Source organism: Thermobia domestica, chromosome 2 (assembly GCF_964235325.1).
Source record: "Thermobia domestica chromosome 2, izTheDome1.hap1.1, whole genome shotgun sequence".
Lineage (NCBI taxonomy): Eukaryota > Metazoa > Arthropoda > Insecta > Zygentoma > Lepismatidae > Thermobia > Thermobia domestica.
Window position 1 is genome coordinate 141,299,380 of NC_137455.1, and position 11,528 is coordinate 141,310,907.

At 37.1% G+C, this 11,528-nt stretch overlaps 1 long non-coding RNA gene across 1 annotated transcript; it reads right to left on the reverse strand.

Annotated features, from left to right (window-relative positions):
* Positions 1–997: 997 nt before the first annotated feature.
* Positions 998–10,288, reverse strand: LOC145675769 (uncharacterized). The gene is made up of 3 exons (XR_014129209.1): positions 9,920–10,288; positions 3,139–3,221; positions 998–1,820 (listed from the first exon to the last, which is right to left on the reverse strand). It is a non-coding gene; the product is annotated as an uncharacterized LOC145675769 (long non-coding RNA).
* Between the last annotated feature and the right edge of the window lie 1,240 nt (positions 10,289–11,528).

Consider the following 11,528-nt stretch of genomic DNA (forward strand, 5'->3'; position numbering starts at 1 on the left):
TGGGGAACGTCAAAGTATTGTGGTCTATTTGATTGGTCTGTACCAAGAATTTGGAAATTTCGCTTTTCCGAATGTTCGTATTATCTATGGATTGGGGATTTCCATATCCAATTAACCACCTCTAGTGTTGTTGATTTATATTTTTTTAGTATTTGGATACTAGCCTATTGAATAGTATATATTCGCCTCTTAATGTGTGGTATATTTACCTACACATTAAGAAACGAATATACAATAACTGTCGAGGAATAATTATATACCTAATGCAACAGGAAAGAAACGGCAGCGCTTGCTCCACGAAAGGATAAATTTAAAGCCATACATTAAAAAGAAAACCGAGACGCATTGAATCGACTTGAAAAACATAAAAAAAAACCCTCGAATGTAAGACTCACCCTTGGCGGAAAAAAAAAAGCCCTACATAACTTTTAAGAATGAGAAAAGACGAATAAACATGGTAAAAACAAAGAATGAAATGGAAAAATAAAGGAACATTGTACTTACAGTCCTAAGAAAATGAAATGAAATCTTTGAGTTTTACGTCCCACGCTTATACCGGTTAGGCTAAAGGAGACGGTGATAATGAGAAATGAATGAAATGGTGGAATGAAGAAAGTGGGAGGAAACGGGAGAACCCCGAGAAAACCCACGCACACGGTGTTTGTCCACTACGTGGACAAAGTTCACTTGGTGGGGGCTGGGATCGAACCCGGAACCCCAAGCACCAGAGGTGAACACTCTACCACTGAGCCACCGCGGCCCTTAGTACTAAGAAGAATCCACTCATTTCGTCACTGGAATTTATTCATGTGTATTTACTAGTACCTTCTTCTTAATGAAATTACGGTACAACACGTGCTTCCATAAATTTTATAGCTATCCATTATTACGCGAGTATGCGCACACATGCACACAAACACAACCAGCCACATCCAACACACACTCACATACACAAGAACAATGGGTTTTATTGACAGTGCAAAATTTAGGACTAAACTTTTATAACTCCAATTTAAGACACCTTTATTTTGGAGGTGAAAAATCGAAAAAGAAAGTACATCTTAAAATTAATTAACCTCTGAGGGATGAAAGCGAAAACACATAACCATTAATTTGAATTCTACATTTATTAGTTATATGTACAATGTGCACGTTTTGTCGTATAAAATAATATTCATGCTATTTGTAATGCAACAAGAAACACTGATTGTCTTTATTATTTGTAATACAAACAAGAAATATGTAGACAATGCAAATCTGTTGGTTATAATCTAAAACTTACAGAGATCTTTTAATAATATAAAATAAAAAGAATCAAATTTTTCTATAAATTTCGTATGAAGGAAAACTCCTTTCATAGTTATTGAAAGTACAGAAATGCAGCATCATATCAAAAAAGCCTCACGTGCTTAAGTAGGTTAAAAATGGGGACTGCGGTAAGTATCCCACTTATTATCCCATCTATTATACCAGTAGCAGTTTCTTCCATCTTTTAGTTTTCGAAAGAGATGCCTTTACATTGATTTCCAACAAAGCGAGGAGGAACACAGGTCAACATGTTTCAAGCATGCCGAATCCTTTTCATCCACAACAAGGCAGATGGAAGTGAATATCTTTCTACTAATATTTTGAAGATTTGTGGCATTTGTTCATTTGAAGATCTTTATTTTTACTCACGAATGATAAGTGTCTTTAAGGCTAGTTTGCACAACGTGAACTTTGCTCTTTTTTCCGCGGGAGTTAAATTCCATCGCCAGCTCTTTGGAAACCAAGCATCAGAGAAAGGTCCCTTTTCCTCCCAACGATGACAGATAGGAACACTGAAACAGAAAAAAAAAATCAGGAACAATCATAGTGCAATTTTTCAGGTGGGGAGAAAATTTTAAAAAATAATTACAATACGTCATGTGTAACTACAATCAATACGCAATAAAACGATTAGTTACTGCACTCGCTTGCATGAAGTCCCACTTTTAACGGCCTTCCAAACAGCGAAATTAAACTACCATTAATTTTAGTTATTCTGTAATAGCTTAACTTTTGATTTTATTGCAGCTGTTAACTCTGATTGTTCAGGAGGATCAAACAAGTTGGGGGATATAAGACTTTGTATATACAGATACATGACAAATAATTCTGAAACACTCATAGAAGGCTACATTACGTATGTGCTCACAATATAAAATGCCACTCCAAGACCAACTTTAGGATGTGAGCTAAAAGTGACTATCAAGTATATTGATACGATATTGATACAAAAAAAATGGTGTATAACTTATGTATTCCGAAAAGTAAAAAAATTGTGAGCAAACGCCCCCTCACTTGTTACTGGAGTATTTTTAAAAAATAAGACTTCTAGAACCAGAATTCTGTCACAAGCAGTAGGGTGAAGATCGTCACATTATTTGTTCTGAGCAGGGTTAGAAGTTGCGGCAGTTATTATTATTATTATTATTATTAATAATAATAATAATAATAATAATAATAATAATAATAATAATAATAAAACTTCTCTTTGGTGAAAATTATATTTTACCCCTTTGTTGAGAAAAATATTTTCGGGAGGAGTACTTTTATCCATTCAAAAAAAAAAAAAAAAGCGCGAACACTACAACATTCCATATTAAAGCTTTGCTTATATATAAATACTCAAGTCAAATAAAATAATTGCTGACGGAATAAAAATTAATAAACAGGGAAACCTTTAAAAATCTAAAATAATAAATAAATAAATAAATAAATAAATAAAAAGAGTGTATCTGAAGAAGACAAGGGTAGTTGCTGAAACAGTTACATTTGGCGCAGCTGTGGCTCGGTGATAGAGCGTTCACCTCTGGTGCTTGGGGCCAATGATTCGATCCCAGCTCACTTCAAGCGGCTTTTCTTGGAGTTCTCCAGTTTTTTCCCACATTCTTCATTCCACCATTTAATTCACTTCTCATCATCACCGACTCCCTTAGCCTCAGTGCCTGATCGTGGAACGTTAAATTGAATATTTCATTTATATAAAAGTATTGCCTTGTTCAACAATTATTTTATTTTAGTTAAGTACTAATAAAATATTACTACTTTCTTTCTTTTCTTCTTACTCGGCATTTTCTTACATAGGTATTATAAAATAACATGCCAAAAACTCACCTGTAGCAGCTCGACGAGCAGAAAGGGGTCAGGTGGTCTGCTGTTGATCAATTCATCATTTGCAGGAGCATTGGCCACACGCTCTAGAAAGTGGGAGTACATACAAGGCTTATTTTGGCAAATAACATGTATTTACACCTAGGCTTATTACAACGACTAAATACATTTAACATGAAATGAAGCAGTTTAATTTTATGTAAACAGTAAAGTGGGTTTTTACTACATTTTGTATATATGGGCCATTCCATCGTCACGGGCAGGACATTTACACTACATTTTTGATGCTTTAAAGTTGTATATTTCTTAAAGTACAACATAAATTCTGCTAATTGTATGATATATGAGCAGTACAGACTTAGTAGTATATGTAGCTGATGTTTTCAGTATTTTTTTCTGTTTAGAGTAGAAAATATTAATTCCTAAACGTCTGTCACGGGCGGGGACAAAAAAGAGAAGTGACTTTCGACACACCAAGTGAATGTTACAAAACTCTGTGAATTCTTAGCTCAAAATGTTTTTATTTAAACGGAAGTGCATAAATGATGAAATTTTTTAACACTCTCCACATAAGAGAAATTTGCCAAATATTTATATTAATAAATAAACTAAACTTTACTGTGTCACGGGCAGGACACAAGGTTGTCACGGGCAGGACACCGTGTGAATCAACACACAAAATCTCAATGAGAATGATTTCAAAAATGAAATAAAATCGAAAATAAGTCAATTTCTGCTGTTCTGTTATAGCATTGTACACAAATAATTCTATTTACTTTACTTGAGGCCCGCTTTTATCACATAAAAATAATAATATGTCGTACACTTATTTCTCACCACCTACATTTTAGGAAATGGTTTTATTTGCCCATTTACACCCATCTTGTAGGGAAATTCATACAAAACATTATCTAACAGTATATAAAATAGTGCTGGTATTCAGTGACAGTGACGTGGAAAATCAGCGCCCAGGGCGAGAGTATATGACGCGTCGCGACGGCGTCCCCGTAAATATGAGTGAGGTCGACAGACCAGCCGCAAAGCGTCAACATGGTTTGTGCGGCGCGTAAGAAAATTTTCAAAAGTAAACCCTGCTTTTCCTTCATTTTGAGCACTTTTTAATACTTTTTTCTTTACATTTTATATATATCTTTTATTTTTTTCCTCCTAATTTTGCGCCCCCTTACTTTGACGCCCGGGGCCTTCACCCTGCTCGCCCCCCCCCCATGGCACGGCACTGCTGGTATCACAGGTATTATTTGGTCGAAATGCACGTAAGACATCTTCAACAGTCTTGAAAATTTTACCGCAATCGCTTACGGTCTTCATACGAATTTCCTTGACTTCGTCCTCTTCTACTGGGCTTTGTGCGATAGTTGCATGTCTGTTTCCTTTTTCTGTCCACTAGAGAAAAATTCCATCAACAAAAATGTTCCTTGTGTTATATCTTCAACAGCTGGTCTAACACAAGCCTTGTTAACATACAAACCTAAGTCGTCGCTCAGAATAGCTTCATGGCTTTCGGAATCATCATTTTCAGAATCAGAATAAAAGTCTCTTACAAATTTAAAGATTTTAATCGGATGAAGCTCTGATTTAAAAGTTCGACGAACTACCAAATTTTCGCAGTCAAATCGCAAAAAAAAAAAAAAAAAAAAAACTGTTTTGAATGTAGACATTCAATTGACAATTGAGAATTTTCCCGTCTTTTATTCAAAGCGTCTTTTTTTTTCAATTTCTGCTGATGATAGTAGGAAAACAAATATATTTTGAAGCGAAGAGCTTAAAGCTGCTACGAAATCAGCAGCACATTCTACAATTACTTTCTTTTGTTTCACAAAGTTTCATACTGGCCTTTTTGTACGTATTCCAATCCCATCCACTTCTCCCTTGAAACGAACAAAAAGGTGACACTAATGATAATATTTATATGACAGTTATTTTAAGTTAAAACATCATACTGACAGTAATAGATAATCCTCTATTTAGGTAAATAATGTTCATGCTTAGAAAACGTTATTTTAGTACACGTGAAATAATTTTCTGTCATGAATAACCAATGTACACAAACTTCTCCACCAGTGACGTGCCTACTGTCACGGGCAGGACAAGTTTTAAAATTGAAATAAATCGAAATATATTATTAGCATTAGTCCAAAATTTGGTAAATGTGAAGTACACGTGCAAATTGTTACTTCTACTAAGTACGAACCACATTCTCAAATTTAGTAATTCAGTACAATAACTTTTGGTAGTTTTCTGTCACGGGCAGGACACTCATGTTAACGTTTATATCTTCAATGATATTATAAACAATTTTTATCCTGTAAACACTTTTTCAACTGCAGCTTGTAGCAAAAAGAAGCATCTTGAATAGCTCGAAGTTACGTCAGCCAAACATGCACAATATACCGTAAAATGTTGCCGATAACAAGAATAAAAAATTTCCTCGCAGCTGACATGTTACAAATTCACAACTTAGACTTAAAATTTTACGTGAATTCTAAGTATAAATAAGTTTTTCTTTGTGAAAAGGTAAATTTCGTTCTATTTACTTCATATATACGTAAAAATGCATTGGTTTTGACAGTTTTCGAAAATTTGGGTTCAGGCTCACTTTCGCGTGGAATGGCCCATATAAAAAAAAAACAGAGCTTATAGAAAGAAAAATGAGTTGGCAGGAAAATATCAGCCATAAATTTCACATGCTTTCTGTTCTGGATATTTTCAGCGTAAAGGAAGGTGTGAAGAAGAGTCTGAAATCGTCCCAACCTCGATGCAGGAATGGCCACTTCTTAAATGGAAAGATACGCAAAATAAATATTGACAAACTTGTGGACAGATAGATTTTATGGATTATTGTCTGCCCGTTGTTAACAAGAAGCAGGGATCGGAAAATCTTTGAGTTTTACGTCCCACGATTATGCCGATTAGGCTAAAGGAGACGGTGATGATGAGTAATGGATGAAATGGTGGAATGCAGAAAGTGGGAGGGAACGGGAGAACCCCGAGAAAACCCACGCACACGGTGTTTGTCCACCACAAAGTTCACTTGGCGGGGACTGGGATCGAACCCGGGACCCCAAGCACCAGAGGTGAACGCTCTACTACTGAGCCACCGCGGCCCCATAAGAAGCAGGGATCGGTTTTGAGAACGGAGTGAGAGCGTAAAATATCGCATCTTGAACACAAAGAACACAAATGACTACCTGCGTTTTCGAACGCGGACATTTTCTGACCAAAAACACCAAGGCAAGTAATTTCTTGCTATGTATTGCTTCATTAAAATTCTGCAACGTGAAAAAAAAGTTTTTATCTTACATTTATAATACAAGCTTGAAAAAATCAAGAGCCCCAATTCTGGGGTAGGTTTTATTTTTTTAAAAAAAATAAAAAGTATCCTACTCTGGGAGGGGCAGTCGTCACCTCTGGATCCGCCCCTGTTGTGTACACACCTTCCTTTTGGTGGCAGCAGATATGTAAGCCCCGAAGCAATGAGGTGTGTGTTTTTTTTTTACTGATGGGGCTGCAGTGCCTCAGTGGTAGAGCGTTCACTTCTAGTGCGTGGGGTCCCTGGTTTGATCCCAGCTCGTGCCAAGTGGGCTTTGTGGTGGACAAACACCATGTGCCTGAGTTTTCTCGACACTCTCCCGTTTCCGCCCACTTTCTTCATACCACCATTTTTCACATTTCATTATCACCATCTTCCTTAGGCTCGGTGCCTTTCCTGGGGCGTGAAACTAAATATTTAATTCATTTCTTTTTAATGATGAGGAATTGGTGTTCCACCTGAAAGCAGGTTTTTGACCCAAAGAGACTTCCGTTGTTAATGTGCGCATAAACATTAGGAGGATATTCCCTATGTCAAGAGCTCTCTTAAACACATCTGACTGGAACCAGCACCAGCCCCCAACCACGGTCCCTTAATAAGACATTTGGTTTCCTTTGAATCGTTTCACGATTAGCAGTGGAAATCATAATAATATAGTCATGTAGAGGATACTTAATTGAGCTGGAATATATTTTTTTGAACTTCAGTGGCAACATTGATAAGTATCCATCATCACATGCTGGCACTGGAGTAAGTACTGTAATCTCAAATGCGAGGGAGCTGTCTACTCAATTAATGAACAAAATATTCGAACAGTCAAAAACCCGTTACATTATTATGATTTCCACACCGAATTCTGTAGCACAGTTACGGTAGCCAAGTGTCTTGTGAGGGTGTGTAGGTGCAACAGGGCGATGGTTGCAGTTTGAGAGTGCTCTCAACTCAAGGTGACCAGACGTCCCGTTTTGGCCGGGACAGTCCCTTATTTTCAACCGTTGTCCCGTTTCTTTCAGATTCTCAAACGGGACGCCTAAATGTCCCGTTTTTAAGCAAACATGACCCAGGTGTCCCGTAATTATTATTCAAAATATAAATAGCCAATGCTAATTCTACACTCTTCCGTACCAACACTTACTGGGAAGGTTCACTCGTGCCTAGAACTTCTGAATATTCAAATGAGAATTGAGTGTTCTGTGGTTCAAGTGGAAATTTAGTGGGAATTCTGAGTGTTGAAGTAGTTAAAAGTATTGTTGGGTAATACTTAAGTTAGAAACGCTGCGTTATCATTCTTCCTTTGTATTTTGTAAATTGAAAACACTGCTGAGTCCCAAAATGCAATGTGGAAGCCACCCCATCCCCGTCGCCGATTCGTATGCGTCCCGTTTCTGAAAGTAAAAGTTCTGGTCACCTTGTCTCAACTGGGGTAATATCCTCCCACTGATTATGCACATATACAATGGGGGCACTACTTTAGCAAACGGGTCTACCAAATATTCATCTATTTTGTGGATTTTTTCACTAGATTTAAGACAGTAGTGCTACAAAAGGTTAAACAAAACATAACTGAGTGAGCGAAGGGGTTAGAACTTCCATAGGGCTCGTTGTTTCTAACTTTGAAGTCATACACGATTGGCATTGCAACAATTGCCGAGGGTCATTTCCCAAAGAGGTTCACTCGAGCAGTCGGTTCTACCTAACAGAAAATTCATAGGTAACATACGATGTGAAACATATTTTTGTGAAGGAATAAAAGTGTGAATGTCAGTACACAGCAAATTGAAATGAATTTTGGGCATTATTCGAGCAGACGGTTCTACCAAATTTTGACATATTTCTTACAGTTTCATATCAGGTTAGAACAATGCATTTCTTTTAGCAGAGCATGAACTAAATCAGAAGCTTCATTAGTGCTTGCAGATTGACTTCAGGCCTCAGTACAAATACAACGTGGACGTAAAGCGTAACAATTTCAGTGAATAAAACACGAACCAATTTATTTCAGCTCCCCACTAAAAAGCAGGGGTAGGAGCACAGCAACAGGGTCCTAACGGCAGCGACGGGATGCGTCCGTAGGGAGCAGGCGCGTCAGCGACGGGGAATATACGTCTAAACGAGAATAGTGGAAGACCACACTTACATATGCAATACTTTCAATGATCACTTAAAATTCATTTCAATATGCTGTACACTGACAGTAATTACTTATATTCACACTCTCATTCCTTCACGAAAAATGTTTCTTATAATATTTTACCTATAAATTTTATATTTGGTAGAACCGTCTGCTCGAGTGAAGCCGCATTTTGAGTGATAGTGAAATCATTGTAAGCGTAAGTGTGCTTTTCCATTATCCTTCTTTACGCGCATAGTCCCCGTCGCTGACGTGCCTGTTCCCTACGAACGCACCCCCTCGTTGCCGCTCGGGCCCTCTTGCTGTGCTCCTGCACTGATTCCAATAGAATGCATTTGTGCTTTTAGTGGGCACCTAGCAAAAGTTATTTCGTGTTTTATGCACTGTACTTAATATGCTACGCGTCGGGAAGGTTCTAGAACACAAGTCCCCCCCCCCATATAGGTTAACAGCTAGATTGGTTCTTTTCTGTACCAAAGTTTAACATTTAATTCACATAGTATTGTTGAGCGAGCGTCAGCGAGTGAAGGCGGGTTAAAGCCCCGCACGGCACGTTGTTTTCTGTCTTTGTTACAATTAAGTGGGAAGGGGTACCTGTATTCTAGAACCTTGCCCCATGCGTTTACTCTATATTTACACTAACCCCCGTGAAGTCAATCTGCAAGTAGTAATGGAACTCCTCATTTAGTGCATATTCTGCTATAGGAAATACAATGCTCTAACCTAACCTGAAAATGTAAGAAATGTATTAAAATTTAGTAGAACCGTCTGTTCCAGTAATGCCTCCAAAAGCATACACTTACTGTCATCTCGTTGTTTGCTTGTATTTATCAGTCTTTCGCCTTGGCAAATAGTACCACAATGCGTGCAGCTTTTATTATACGGATTCATAGTATAAGTAGTAGTAGTAGGAACGGGTTAGAAGCCCCGCGGAGGTTGGTTGGTCCTGTTCTCGACATGAAATAGGCAAATTAAAGACTTGTCCAATTTTTTTCGTATATTTTACAATCTACGGATCTGTATAATAAAACTGCACCACAGAATGACATACTTTCCCATGCATACTCACTCCCATATACGGTTTATTGAGAATAAAAACACATACATTATCATTTTACTACCTTCACTATTAACATTTTATATAGTATTCTACCTAAAATATTTAATTTGATACAGGCGTCTGCAAATGTTAACCTAATGTAGGTATCCTCGTTCTTTCTACGGTATTTTAATACACTGTAATAAGAAACCGTAGAATACTCAATCTGCTGAATTTTACACAGAATGCACCTAGATAGGAATAGGATAGGAATTATACTTACTTGTCTTAAAGCTGACCTTTATCACAGGTGACTTTAACAAAACACATTATTTATATTCACAAACAATACCATCAAAACACGATTCCGCAAATGGCTCACGATTCCCAGCATGCACTGCTCAAACTGCAGTTACAGAACGGGGAACGTCCGCGCTTTTTAGCACCTAAAAAAGACGTCTATTTTTGGTGATGTCCGACACGTGATTCTTTGTACCATTCTGGCACGTGATAAACACGTACAATTTAGGTCATGTTTGACACGTCATTTTTGTTACCATTTTGGTACGTGATAAAGACGTTCCAAATTTTCAAAAGACGTCATTTTGAATTCGAACCCCAAAAAAAGACGTGTTTATGACGTGACTGTGCTACTTGGGCAATAAATTTTATGGCTAAACAACGATGTAGGAATAAGTGGAGTATGTTTTTATGAATCGGAAAATATTCATGACTTTTAATAAATTGAAATTTTAAATAATAGAATAGGATACTTGTACTCCACGAACTCGATTTATGTTCTCTGCACTTTGCATGCACACACACACACACACACAGAGAGAGAGAGAGAGAGAGAGAGAGAGAAAGGGAGGGAGAGAGAGGAGTTGAATTGAGTTGATTTTTAGTTTAACGTCCCTTTCAGCAGCGAGACTTTATAAGACAGGACCAACTGATTAACGTGAAATCCGAACTACATGAGCTCCCGCTGGGAATCGAAGCCAGGTCTTCCATGCCAAAGGCGCGTATGCTAACCGCTTAGCAACGAAGGAGCTCGTAGAGGAAGAGAGAGAGAAACACTGTGTAAAATTTTACTTCCCAACTTGAAATATTAGAAAATTTTCCGGTTCCCGAAAGCTAATTGGAAAATTATAATTTGTCGCTGACTAACTTTCCTCTACAGAAATTCAATTTTGTGGCTCTATGTGCAGTTAAATATAGTGGAAAATTTTCCATGTGGATCACTACACATAATATCCAAAATTGTCCGGATTATGAAAAGTTTTTTCTACTTGTTTCTACATCGTGATGAAAATTTTCCGACGTATGAAAATTCCTTTCACTTGTTTCTACAGAGCAATAAAACTTTCCGATTCACAAAAAATTGTTTTACTTTTTGCTTCAAAATCATGAAAAATTTCCGACTCATAAAAAGTTCTTCAATTTTTCTATATAAGACAGAAAATATTTCGAAACATGAAAAATTGTTTCGCTTGTTGCTACATAGTACTGAAAATTCTCTGAAACATGAAAATTTTCAGATTCTTTAAACGATCTTTCACTTTTTAACATTTCTATACATGAATTCAACCAATTTTATGATTGCTGAGGAATTGTTACTTGATTACTGATATTTTTTAGAACGGAAAATTTTCCACCTCACATCACTAGATGTATACTAGAGGGTATGGTGGTGGGAAAGACAGGAAGGGAGCGAAGGTGGTTACAGTTAATGAATTATATCAAAACAGAAAAGTCGTAAGTGAAAATGAAGAGATTAGCGGCAAGACCGTGGAGCATGGAAGCTTTGACCTCGGCATAATGACAGAATTCCTATGATGATGATGATGATGATGCTACTAATATTGTAGATTATTTTCTGCTCGATTATTTGA